The 13,935-nt window shown below is 39.7% G+C and overlaps 1 long non-coding RNA gene across 1 annotated transcript; it reads right to left on the bottom strand.

The window, feature by feature from the left end:
* Window positions 1–513: 513 nt before the first annotated feature.
* LOC122836796 lies at window positions 514–1,963 on the bottom strand. Its single transcript, XR_006371609.1, has 2 exons — window positions 1,807–1,963; window positions 514–573 (listed from the first exon to the last, which is right to left on the bottom strand). It is a non-coding gene; the product is annotated as an uncharacterized LOC122836796 (long non-coding RNA).
* Window positions 1,964–13,935: the final 11,972 nt, after the last annotated feature.

The following is a 13,935-nucleotide window of genomic DNA, read 5'->3' as shown; positions in this document are numbered from 1 at the left end:
TTCACACAAACCACTGACCTGCCTTGTTGTACCGAGCACGTTCTGCGTACCGCCACCTATAGGTACTCCAGGCTGTTTAGATCTCAAGTTCAGCACAACATTCCAGACCCCCCTGCAATGTAATCAACAGGCAGTATGTTGAGGAAGGAGCTTATCAGCAGTTTCAGGAAGCTGGTAAATTATCACAGAGAGAAATGTGCGCCTGTGTCTCCCCCCCAGCCCTGGAGGATAAAGTCAATTTTGTTGGATTATACAGAAAAACAACCATTTAAGACTGGTGAGTCTAAGATCTTCAAATGTCGACCATAAAAGGAAAGAAAAGGACTAAAAGCTCCAGAGGAGCAAAAATAATAAAAATAAAGGTTACATGAGAAACACTGACCTCTAGTGGACAAAAAGAAAAGAAAGCGGCTGCATTTGTTCAAATGTTTTATTACACAGACGAGTGGAGTCAAGTGGCAAATGTTCCTTACAATAATAAGCAGTAGGACTTTAACAATAAGGGCTTTTTTAGTTGCACTTTTTATTTAGTCTTCTTTCTCTGGTGCAGCTTCGAATTCAGACACAATGGATCTGGAAGAGAAGGAGGGAAACACTGAGTTAATGTGTACAGGAAGAGGTCAGCTCTAATAACAGAGGGTTCATGGTTTTCTTTTCAAACAAAAAACAAATTGCATTAAAGGCAAAGAAAGCGCATCCGTTTTATATTACTAATTTCTGCCACTGATTAGTAAATAAATGGTGATTAATAATTAGATAAGGTGGCAAACTACCCAGTGAGCCTCATATAGAAAGTTAGTTTGATTTTCTTCAGAGTAAAAAAAAACAACAGATAAATGAAACAGATTGGTTTCTCTAACCAGAGTTTTTCTAAGTGGGAGGCCCAATGACCCCTGGGAGACCATCAGGGGGCGCTAATGAGAACCTCATAAACTGGAAAAAAATTACTTTAAAAAACTGCTAAAATAATAAAAACTAAGGAAATAAAAAAAAATCATAAAACCTAATCCGTTTTTTTTAAATGGAGTATTAGGGCCATGTAAAAAAAAAATTAAAAATAAATAAAGGTACAAAAGTAAAGTCACAATATTATAAGTCTTTCTAGAATAAAATTATAATATGACAACACAGTCATTATGAGAATAAAGTCGAAATAATATAACAATAAATTTGTAGAATTATAGAATAAAGTCCTACTACAACTTTATTCCCATAATTTTATGACTATTTTAATTATTTTATGTTTCATTATTAATGGCCCTAGTAGTCAATTATTATTATAAAATAAATTTGAATAAGTTATTTGGCACACTCATCTTGCTTGATAGTCAGATTTATCAAGCTGCTTTGCTCTTCAAGCTAGCATAGCATTTTTTTTTTTTTATAGGAGATATGCTGGATTTTTCTTAATCCATCAATTTTAGTCTCTTAAGATTTTCAAGAAGATTCTTTTTGATGTTCAAAGCTCTCAGTCAGATGCTGCACCGGCCCAAACCATAATCATCCCACCTCCACACTCCTCCTCTGCAGTCAGACGGGGCCTGTAATGTACCTCTCTAATTTATTCAGATGCTGCTGTCAGGACTCTAAATGTTCCAAGTCAGTTCCAAGTAGTGTCTGCTAATAATTCATGGCCAGGCCACCAGATAGTCCTTCACAGTCTACAGAGGAAGTGTTTTCATTAGCATTCTGCTCACCGGTGTGGCGGTTTAAAACTTTTGCACAGTGCCTCGTATATTTTTCTAACTCCCCAGAAGAACAGAACGATTTAGTAAAATTGATTCGCCAGCTAATTAAGCGAGTCACCTTTGCTCGTCGTTCAGCTCAAACTCAGCCAGTGTCCTCTTCGCTAGCTCCGGGGTTGTTGGGAGACCGAAAGCGGCAGACAGCTGGACCAGCTCCACGGCTCTCTGAGGGGAAGCGCTGCGTTGACATGCGGTCAGGAAGCTGCTCAACAGCGCCCCACTGTGGAGAAAAGACCACAGGGAAACAAGGGGTTACACGCTAAAAAAAAGGAGAGAAGGAAAAAAAGAATGGTGTACAAAGTTACGAAGGAACTCTGCTTTTGTCTTTGAAGAGCTGCAGCAGGTCCCTGCAGAGGGAACCGGAAGAGAGACAACGAGATCAGAAACCATTAGGCAGTCCAACCTCCTAATATTTGGTCAAACTAACCCAACCTCTGACCCAACAGCTTCTACCTAGAAATTGGGTTATAAAACCCAAATAACAAAAACATTTAATTTTACCTTCAAGATATTTTAAGTCAAGAATGATAAAAAAATTTAAGCCTGATATAATGATAAAAACCTACTTAAATTAATGTTTTTAATATAACATTGTCAATCTAAACTTAATATTTGACTATTAAATCCCCGTTTTAATCTCTAGCCTCCTGAAATATAAACTTTCATCATCCGTCATGATTAATAATTCACCTCCAATGATTTAAGTGACTCAGTTGCAAAGGGTTAATAGTCTGAGTCCTGTAGAACTGACCTGACCGTTTCCATAGCAACAATCAGAAGCAAGACTACAGTGAGGTCATTGTTGCTATGACAACTTCAAAGAACATCTGAGATTATGAATGCTTCCTTCTCAAAGCATCAGGTAGTACACTAGCATCTCTTGAACGTTTAGCACGGCATTTTACAAGAATTGTAACAATGGACAAACTCTTGGCAGCGACAGCGTTTTTTCCGCTCACTTTTGGAGCCGGATATTTAATTACAACGGGAGTAAGGAAAGTTGTGAAGAGAATATTTCCTGGTGTCGAATTTGATATCAGTGATTTTAAGGACAGCATGGAATATGATGTTTATCTTTTTAATAGGAAGCAAATGACACCGGATTTTTCCAAAGAAGAAACTTGCCCGACTGGGGAAGTTAGCAGGGAAAAGAACCAAACTCCAGAGGTTGAGTCCAAAGCTTCTTTGGACTCAACCTCTGCTCTGGAGAAAGCAGCCTCTAAAGGCATGACGCACGCCGTCAGAGAGCTGTACCTGAGATCTCCCAAGGTCCGAACCCCGATTTTACCTGGCTGTGACCAATGTAATAAAGACAAAAGACGTCCTGCAGAAACGGGGAAACATTCCTACAGGCGTCCTAGAAAAAAATCTTGTTGCCCCACAATGTGAGGCAACAAGCTACATTGGACACAGTCCTTCTGGTTTTGTCTTGGTCCAGTCTGTTGTCCAGATCAACAACCATCACTTCTTCTCCCATCTAAAAACTCAACATCTGCTTTAACAAAAGCAGCTTTAGAAGACTGGAACCATGAAGGGAAATCTGTCCCAGGAAACAATTTCCCTGATCCCAAAGATATTTGGATCTTGGGAGATTTGACGGAAATTGGGTTTGATTTAATCTTGTTCCTCCTGAAATCAGCCATCATCTCCTTTGTTCTCTGGAGCTCAACCTCTGCTTTGTGATTGCACTGTTGCCTTGCAGCAAATAAAGTCTTGGGTTTGAATCCCGGCCTGGTTCGTTATACATGGGCTTTGCATGTTTTCCATGTGTATTAATGGGTTCTCTCCGGGTGCTCCGGCTTCCTCCCAAAGTATAAAAAGATTTTGTGCAGACTAGACATGGATGATGGAAAAAAGATTTAACTACGGTAGTTTATATTAATAATTATTAGTAGTAGTGTTAATAATATGCACATGCAGAACATTACAGGAGAACGAATAATCAATTAAAGATAGTTTATTGAAAGAACAAGAATATGATGGACGGCGGGAATCGGTCCCTGGGTGGCGGCTCTCGAAGTGGATGGCACACTATGGAGATAGCAGATTTTTTTGATTTTTATAAAATCAAACAAAATAGGTGTCAATCAACTCAGCTACGTTTGTGCCACAATCATTTTAAGTGGGAGGGGTGGTTGACCCTTTGTCCTTTAACCTTTCATTAATATCTTCAAAGCAACACAAACCAAAATCTTTGATGCACATAGAAAGGACACATTCACGCACAAACCCCATGATAAATGCACTGTTTAGTTCCAAATTAGTAAAAACCTACCTCCATTGGGGCCTCAATGTCTTGATTCATGTTCTCCCAGATCTCTTCAATTGAAAAGATCCATTTAGCTTAGGCTGTCAATAAATATACCCCACTCATAATTACAAAACCTATGGCTGAGTATGTTCCAATGTCTACAGCAACACCTTTTAAGAAATCCCATTTACTTTGATGCTTACTAGGTAATGTCTTTAATTCTGTCATGTCCTTGAATTTCTGCACCTCTTCTTGTAGGTTTTTCACTTGGTATTCCAACTGTTGTATACTGTGCCGGACCTGCCTGGCTACAACACATTCTCACACCCGACTCGTCATATATTGACGAGTTGGGACGCCGTCTGACCATGCGTCACATATTGAAGCGAAGGGTACCCCCTTCGTGTCAATACTTGATGACTTGGGCAGGTTCGTTCACCGTAAAATGTTGACGATTTTGGAAGGTCGCATGTTTTACATGGATTATTCACGTGAAGGGTCCTCGCAGACACAGCCGACACTTCAAAACCCCACAAACTGTTTAAGTTTAGGGCAAAAATTACGGGAAGGCATAAGGTAAAACCCGTCATGTCGCATATTGACGCCAAAGGGGTACCCCGCGTGTCAATATGTGACGACGAAGGACGTCCCATGCGTCAATATATGACAAGTTGGGAGTGAGAACGGGTTGCTTGCTACAATAAGTTCTGCTTTCATCTGGTCAAATTTGAAATCAGCGTGAGTCAAGTCTCCGATGTAAAGCTTTGTTACGTCCACAAAGGGCACAACATATTTGAGGACACGAAGACAAAAATGAGGATTCAAACGTATTTTTATTTTCACAATTCTCTGGAGCTTTTCTTTTAGACGAACTTCTTTTGATTTTCTGTGAAGGACAGGAGAGAATAATCCTTAGTTTCCCCGTGTCCCAAAAATAAAATAAAACAAAAATCCCAAAGTAGACAGAAAGTTGGACCTGATGAGCCGATCAAAAAGAACAAAACGATACAGCAGGGGGCCAACCCTATACAGGTCCGTCGAAGCCCCTGCTAGTACCGGACTACAAGAAAAAAAGAAACTACTGAAAAGGTAAAATCGAAAACAGGACAACCAGTCCCACCAGGTCAAAAATCACAACGAAAAAACAACATCAACCAAACAAACGGCTAACAAAAAAAATTACGTGTGGCAGGCTGGAGACGTGCGCACCGCATCAGAACGCATCCTCGGTGGTTGTCCAACTGTCTCTCTACCTCCATTGGAGACGCAAAGTTTTCACTCATCTTCTCTGAGATCTCTTCAATTGAAAAGATCCATTTAGCTTAGGCTGTCAATAAATATACCTGTGCTTGACCTGCCTGGCTACAATAAGTTCTGTTTTCATCTGGTCAAATTTGTATTCAGCGTGAGTCAATCTCCGACGTAAAGCTTGAAGTTCTCTAGTTACACTGGTATCATCGCACATAATACTCAAATTCTCGAGAACGTCTTCTACTCCATGGATAATTTCAGTTAAGTTGTCCAACTGTCTCTCTACCTCCATTGGAGAGGCAAAGTTTTCACTCATCTTCTCTGAGATCTCTGGAAATTAAACTGTTGAGTGAATCTCGGTTGTGAAGTAGTAGAATTGCAAACTTATCAAGTTTGAATGAAAAAAAATTATGTGCTGCTTTGACAGCATTTTTTCTTTAATATTTTATGGATATTGTATTAATGGCATTGTAAGTTATTTGTAATCGCAATAAGTTCGAAGGCTTTTATTTTGAAGAATTACTGTGTTGTCTGCCACGGACTTCCTGTTTAATAATTTCCATTTTCTCCGTGAGCTGCAGCAAGCATGGCTGAATGTGTTGTGTCTTCAGCATTTAATCCTGTGCCATCCGCAAGAAATTAAGTCGAAGCAATGCTGTAAGTGTTATTTTCTGATAACATACATGTTGTGTAAGATGTATCAGATATTATTTTTTGAAGATGCTAATGTGTAGTTATGGCGGCGGATATTCTTGTTTAGCCATCCATAGTGGATTACATATAACTGCAGAGTGTATGTATGTATGTATTGTAAACTTCTTCAGACAAGTAACTAAGTTTGTATTGTTTGTGTGTTCGTTCTGTTTACAGTTTTCAACCAGCGTATGATACGTGGAAGTCAACAGTAAATGCTCAATCTTACTCCACGTCTCTCTCTCATCAATTTGCTGCGGTTTACCTCGGTGTTTAGTCGTTGTTACACTTTTGATGAGAACACAACAATTTATGTTTACTTTTTCACATTGTGAAACCAGGGAACAATGATATAAACAGAAAACATTTATACCAGTTGTAACATGCAACCCACAAGAAAGGTTAATTCATTTATACCAAGTTGGGCCTGATCAGAAAATTCTAAATTCGAGGGCAACAACAGAGTACACAGTGTCTATAAACACAGAGCAAAATTTAATATAATGAACATTTGTGGATGCACATTTAAAAAAAACAAATATTGCGCACTTTTAAAAATAAATAAATAAATTAGTTGAATAATCCAGTCTCCAATGCATCAACTGATCAGCCAAAGTCTCTCGGCTGGTGACCAGTTGGGTCACTATCTACCCGTGTGCCTGGTCCTCTGGGCTGGGGCTCGCCATCCAAGTTCAGGAGAAGAGGGTCTTGGAATCTCTGGCTCTCCAGGCCAAAAGTGTATCATACAAGCAAAAAAACCTGACCTAGAACAAGGCCAAAGTAAAGCATCTTGGCACACAAGACGCCAGCATCAATAAAGCTTAAGCTATCTTTCATCATTTCTCAAGTTTTTCTTTTTTTTTTTCATGTTGCTCAACATTCAACTTAACAGAATACAATTTTACCAACATATTAGTAAAACTAAAGAGATTAGCTTATATGTGGTAAAAAAATATATATATATATATTATACATTCCAATCTTAAAATAAATGCAATTACATAGAACAAATACAACATACACAACAATAACAATACAAAATCTTACAACACCATTTTATTTGTATTAAATTTGATCATTTAATAGGTATTTTAGCCAATTTCCACCAAATTTACTTAGCCAACTGCAGAGCGCCTGCGATGACTCGCTGATGCTCTGACGCTATCAACGGCTTTTTTCAGGGCTTCAGTTGTTCACGAGGGAAACCCTCCGAGATCAATCAAAAACGAATTTAGTATTTTGAATTATATATTTTGGGAATTTATATTAATATTGTTTTTCTTATCGATTTCCAGATTCATTAATTTCCTACAAGCTCTTTACGGAAACAACCGTCGACTGTTAGCTCTCAAACCTGTCTGACACGTTCTGAGCAAAATCTCAGCACAGCAGTTGAAAGGGGCGGGACAATCAAACCTATTGGCTGATGCGAAATCAGACCGCGCCAGCCATTGGCTGCTTAATCCGTCAATAGAAGCAATCACTAAAGGCATATTTCACAGTTTTTAAGATTTTTAGCACTTTTGATCTACATTTAGGAACATATTTATTAACTTATTTTTTAGCTTTATTTTTTTTTTACTTATGTTTTTAAACACTAGGTTACACAGTTATCAATGAAAATATGAATTGCTTTTCAGGAGTGATATTTTCTGGATATTATATATGTGACAGTTTTGTCAATTCGTCCTGTCATAAACACTTGTGCCGCGTTTATGACACAATCTCCCAACAATTTAGATGGCGTTTACTGGAAATTGGTGGTCAATATAGAAACAGCGCAATTAGCTCCTCTGCTGGTCTATCAATCACACAGCAGAGCACTGGACAAACTGTGTCCAATTTACAAATACTATTCGTACTGTGGTTTTTTGACAAGAAATATTTAAAATGAATTTAATAAAAATTATTTTCTACTCTGTTTTATTCTAACGTCCGTTTTTGTCGTTTTTTTATTTATGAAACAAGATATTACAAAAATAAATGCAGATGGCACTCAAAATGATTTATTAAATTACTCTACAGCACCTCTGGCAGTTCAAAGAAAATATAGCTGGTCACGTCTTGGCGTCATGGAAACAAACTTAACAAACCTAAATGGTTGACCTTTTGACCTTTAACCATTCATTAATATCTTCAAAGCAACACAAACCAAAATCTTTGATGCCATTAGAAAGGACACATTCACACACAAACCCCATGATAAATGCACTGTGTTTAGCTCCAAATTAGTAAAAACCTACCTCCATTGGGGCCTCAATGTCTTGATTCATGTTCTCCCAGATCTCTTCAATTGAAAAGATCCATTTAGCTTAGGCTGTCAATAAATATACCCCACTCATAATTACAAGACCTATGGCTGAGTATGTTCCAATGCCTGCAGCAACACCTTTTAAGAAATCCCATTTACTTTGCTGCTTGCTAGGTAATGTCTTCAATTCTGTCATGTCCTTGAATTTCTGCACCTCTTGTAGGTTTTTCACCTGGTATTCCAACTGCTGTATACTGTGCCTGACCTGCCTGGCTACAATAAGTTCTGCTTTCATCTGGTCAAATTTGAAATCAGTGTGAGTCAGTCTCCAATGTAAAGCTTGAAGTTCTCTAGTTACACTAGGATCATCACACATAATACTCAGATTGTCCAGAATGTCTTCTACTTCATGGAAACTCTTAGTTAAGTCTTCTAACTCTGTTTCTGTCTCTATTGGGATATCAAAGCGTATGTCACTTCCACCTCTTCTTCTTGACGGCAATAAAGAGTTCGTTGAACTGCTGGTGTGAAGTCAGTTTTAATGTAAGTCTTTAAAGTTGCTTTGTTACAATCTCACTTTTTTTCCTCAGATTGTCCAGAATGTCTTCTACTTCATGGAAACTCTTAGTTAAGTCTTCTAACTCTGGTTGACCTTTAACCTTTCATTAATGTCTTCAAATCCAAAGCAGCACAAACAAAAAATTTTGCTGCAGAAACCAGCACAAATATGCATCCTCTGCTAACTCTGCCAAATAGAGTTAGGAAGGAGCTACTGGTATGAGTTTTACATCAAGAAGATAATATTTGGGGAAAATAGTTCTCTGAACTACTGGTATTGTTTCATACCCAAAGGACAATATTTGGGGAATATAGAAAGGACATGCATATTTTGACAGGCCATTAAGAGCTTTAAAAACAAATAAAAGGATTTTAAAATGAATCCTAAAATGTACTGGTAACCAGTGTAAGAAAGCTTAAATAAGGGAAATATGGTAAAATTTTTGTGTTCCTGTTAAAAGACGTGCAGCAGCATTTTGTACCCTCTGAAGCTGGAAAATATATAAATCTCTGACTCCTATGCAAAGTGCATTACAGTAATCTAGCCGTGTGGTCACAAATGCATGGATCACTGTTTCAAAGTCCTGTCTGGAGAGAATAGGTTTTACTTTTGCTAGCTGCCTTAAGTGGAAAAAGCTGGATTTTACAACGGGTTTAATTTGTGCTTCCAGTTTAAGAACAGCATCCATCTTGACCCCTAAATTTGTAATAACCAGCTTGACATACTGGGCCAAAGAGCCAAGATTGTTCAGTGAATCTAAAGTGAATTTGCCAAAAATCACTACCTCTGTCTTATCTTCATGAAGTTAAGAAATTTAGGGCCACCCAGGCCTTCAAATCTTCCAGACATAAAATCAGAGACCAAAAGAGGTGGAGTCTGCATTCTTTAGTGGTAAAGATATCTATGTGTCATCTGCATAACAATGACAAGCAATCCCATATTTTCTAAAAATAGAGCCAAGAGGAAGAAGGTACAACAAGAAATCACAGACTGCACCAAATTAAAAGAATCAGTGACATTAAGAAATGACTGAGCCATAGGTGAAGTAGGACAACAGACATGAATATTAAAATCACCAACAATAAGAACTGTCATACCTCAGCATGATATCAGCCAATAAATCAGAAAAATCATTTATAAAGTTTTTTTTGTACTTAGGTGGCCGATAGACCACCGCACACAACACAGTGTAAGAGCTGCCGAGTTCAAATAGGCTAAGCTCAAAGCTACTAAACGAGGGTAGAGGCAACTGTTTACAAGTAAAACAACTTTTAAAAACAGTCACTATTCCTCCACCGGAGCCCGACATCCTTGGAGAATTAAAATAGCCGCAGTTCTGTGGTACAAGTTCATTAAAAATGATGGAATCACCCAACCCACTTGTCCATGACTCTGTTATGAATAAAACATCTAATCCTTGAGAGGAAAAGAAATCCCTAATGACGAAAGTTTTATTTGCCAGCGACCTGGCATTAACCAAGCCGATCCTGGCAGAAATCAGTGGGTCTACAACACCTGCTGGCATCCGGACTCCCGGCAAAGAGGCCGCAGGTTGCTAGGATTCACCCTGCGTCTACAGGGCCGATTAGCGCAGGGACTATGGGACAGGAATACTCCATGTTGGCCTCCACTGACAGGCATCCACAGGATCCAATACACAAAATGGGCAGGAAAGGCGCAGCACCAGCCCGCACATCCTGAACGAGGCTGAGAAACTGCACCGCAAAGCAGCTTTTAATCGTACTAGCTGACCGCTGCGCTTTCCACGACGATGAGCTCTCTTCCGTCGGAGAGGTAGAGTCCAGAAACGACACAGGTGAGCCGGAATGCCCAACAGCAGGGTCGAGGATTTGTGTGTAGTATAAGTCCTCGATAACATATTTCCAGTCGAGGCTCCAATGTCCAGCAACGTTTGGCGATCAAACACAATCAGAGTTTACACTTGAAATAAATTAAAAGTGGAAAGCAGACAAAGACAAAACAGAGGAGCGTCAGACGGCAAGCCTCAAACACCGGCGCCATCTTGTCAACCATGGAAATATCCTGGCTTGTCAGGATATTACTTTCATTGTAGATTTTCTTTTCATGTTAGTAATGGCAGACAGCACTGAGTGTTAGTGCTACCACTTGACCTATTGACCCTGAGCCCAAAAGCCAACTGTATAACGGCTCCGGATATTCTATAAGCTTTCAAGTATTACCCTGAAGCAAGTCTAGCAGAGATAATCTGAATAAGCTGGTATTGAAGGAGACTCAACTAGCCTTTGACTACCTATAATCCAAGAGTTATGACCTTTTTCAGTTAAGAAGCAGTCAGCTGACAGGTAACTGTTTCAAAAGAGTCAACAGATGAAGAGAAACAAGGTTAAAGGAAAGGGATTGTGGAGGTATAAACAACAATGTGCTCTGAGCAGATGTTTTTTTCCCTGTATTACTAATTTACAGAAATCCACAAGAGGGCAATGTTGTTCCACTAAACCCTGTCAGGCAGAGAGGAAGACATACTTTTCATTGAAGGTGTTTGAGCCATGTGGTCACAGTCACAATGTGTTTATGGTCTTGTTTTTTTTTTTTTTTAAAGATGAATACGGTGGCCCTGAGATGCAAAGCACTACAACATTAACAAAAACACAACAACATTAATGAAAACACAGCAACATTAACAAAAATGGAAAAGGTATGTCCCAGTAGGAGACCTGAGAAATCACTGATTGGACAATAGGCATGAATACGTATACTCTGGGTCCTGCTTACATCACCGCCATCTTGAAAGTGGCAGTGGAGAAAACCTGCTGCTTGGACTAGTTTCAACGGTTTTACTGTACAAAGTGGACCCACTGCTTTTACGTTACGTTTTTTAATTCATATCTTGAAATAGCAAATGCACATTGAATTATGGAATTGTTAATATGTTCATGAATACATCACTGTAAAGTATGTGTGTGTTCATCAATAAAAACGATTTATCAGAATCAGCTGTATCAAATGTAATTATTGTGCCCCAAAACAATGAAATAATCACATCAAAAAGTTTGAAACATTTTCACTTTTTCCTCATTCCTATATAATAATGTGTTAGAGATTGTGTCAGTGGCATTCATTAAATAATTTTTCACAAAAATCTGAAGCATGTTTAGCTGGAAACTAAAAATGCTTTGGTGGAAAAAAAACAACAAAACAAAAAAGAACACGTTCGCATCACTGGCAATACTCCAGGTACACCCTGGATCCCACCACCCCCACTTAGTGACTATTATTAGACAGGAGAGAAGAAGCTCCATGTGAAAAGAAAGAGAGGAGTCTGTGCTGGATGCATCTCAGAGCAGGATGGAAGACTGAGTGAGAAAAGCAACCAGACATTTGCTCAGATGTTGCAAGTTGAGTATAATGCAACCGTATCTCTGAGAGATATTCAGAAAAAATATTAAAGGCTCAGTATTCAATGCTTACTTTTTGAAATAAGAATCATTTTAATTTTCTCTGGCTGACCCTAATTAGCTCTCTTGTACCCTTGAACTCATCCACCCTCAGTAGCTCTTCCTGCCTGGCATTCCTCTGATGAGGAATTCAAGGTGATAAAGTTTACATCCACTTAGCATCCCTCATTCTGTCAGTCCACCTGCTTCCCACTCTCACTATAAATCATGACGTCAAATGTGAACATAATCCTGCATGGGGACTCTGGCCGGACTTTTTACCTCAAACACAATAAAGGCATCAGAACTGACCAATGATGTAATCCCACGTACAACCCATCTATAACTCCTACCACACACACCTCACTACCGACTGGAGTCTCTGGGTTTCTTAAGTGTGGAAAACATAAGAGTAGGATGTGAAAGTGGAATTCACATCACAATTCAGAAAATTACACAACCTCTGAATTCGGTTTAAAGGTGAAAATTCTCCACTGTCATTTAGCCTACTAATAGTGAGCATCCTGACTTTTCTAAGCTTTAAAGTCTGCTCCGGCATGAGGGGAAACATTGTTTATAACACTCTGGTTTAAATGCTGCGTGAATTCAGGAAAAGTCGTGATTTGATCAAATCAACAAAGAGGAGGGAGAAAGTATGAGGCAGTTTCCAACCCAGTCGTTGAGCATTCAGAGAGAGAACCCTTCTCGTCAATTATTGACGCGAAGGGGTTACCTGACGCGTCAACATGTGACGCTAACGCCAGCACTTCTCAAGTCCAGTCCTCAGGCCCCCCTGCTCTGCATGTTTTAGATGTGCCTCTATTCCAGAGCAGCTGATTCAAATGATTGCATTACCAAGTACTGCAGAAGCCTGTTAATCACCCACATATTCAATCCAGGTGTGTGGCAGAAGGGAAACACCTAAAACATGCAGGGCAGGGAGGCCTAAGGACTGGACTTGAAAAACACTGCGCTAAGGGAACCTGCCCATGCGTCAATATATGACGAGTCAGGAGTGAGACTGTGTTGCCTGACCCCACTAGGGGACAGGGTGTTAGAAAATGGATGGATGAAATAAAACACCCTCCATTAATTCAACCCTCTGTGTGTGTGCCTATTTAAGGATTTCTACACATTGGTTACATCCACAGGCAAAACCGCTTGGCATCAACCAAATCAGGAGGCTGCATGCAACAGAAGGGCTGCATTTCGTATTCCATGCAAAGCCATGGGTCCGAGTGAGGTAGTGTGTGTATGTGGGCTTAATGCAGTGTTTCTCAGTTCCGGTCCTCATGCCTCCCTGCCCTGCATGTTTTAGGTGTTTCCCTTCTGCCACAGACCTGGACTGAATCTTTGGGTGATTAACAGGCTTCTGCAGCACTTGATGGTCATGCAATCATTTGAATCAGCTGCTCTGGAATAGAGGTGCATCTAAAACATGCAGAGCAGGGGGGCCTGAGGACTGGAATTGAGAAGTGCTGGCTTAATGACAGTGTGAAGCCCCGTCTCGGACCACACCCATCCCGACTCAACACCAACCTGTCCTTCCCTTCCCTTTGCTCTTCTGCCCGTTTATCCTTATTTGGTCACACTGGCAGCTCAGCTGATGATTGGTGGAAGGGATTTGATTAGGACAAACTCACCTGTGCCGGCTTGCTCTCTCCCACCCTACATCTCCCCTGAGTGTGGACAGGTAGAGACATGAGAGAATACTTGGGTCGACACTATTGCTCCATAAATTTAACTATTAATCTGTCTTCGCCTCATCC

Source organism: Gambusia affinis, linkage group LG09, assembly GCF_019740435.1.
Source record: "Gambusia affinis linkage group LG09, SWU_Gaff_1.0, whole genome shotgun sequence".
Classification (NCBI taxonomy): domain Eukaryota; kingdom Metazoa; phylum Chordata; class Actinopteri; order Cyprinodontiformes; family Poeciliidae; genus Gambusia; species Gambusia affinis.
The sequence above is the reverse complement of the archived record's forward strand: the minus strand, read 5'-3'. Positions and strand labels throughout refer to the sequence as shown.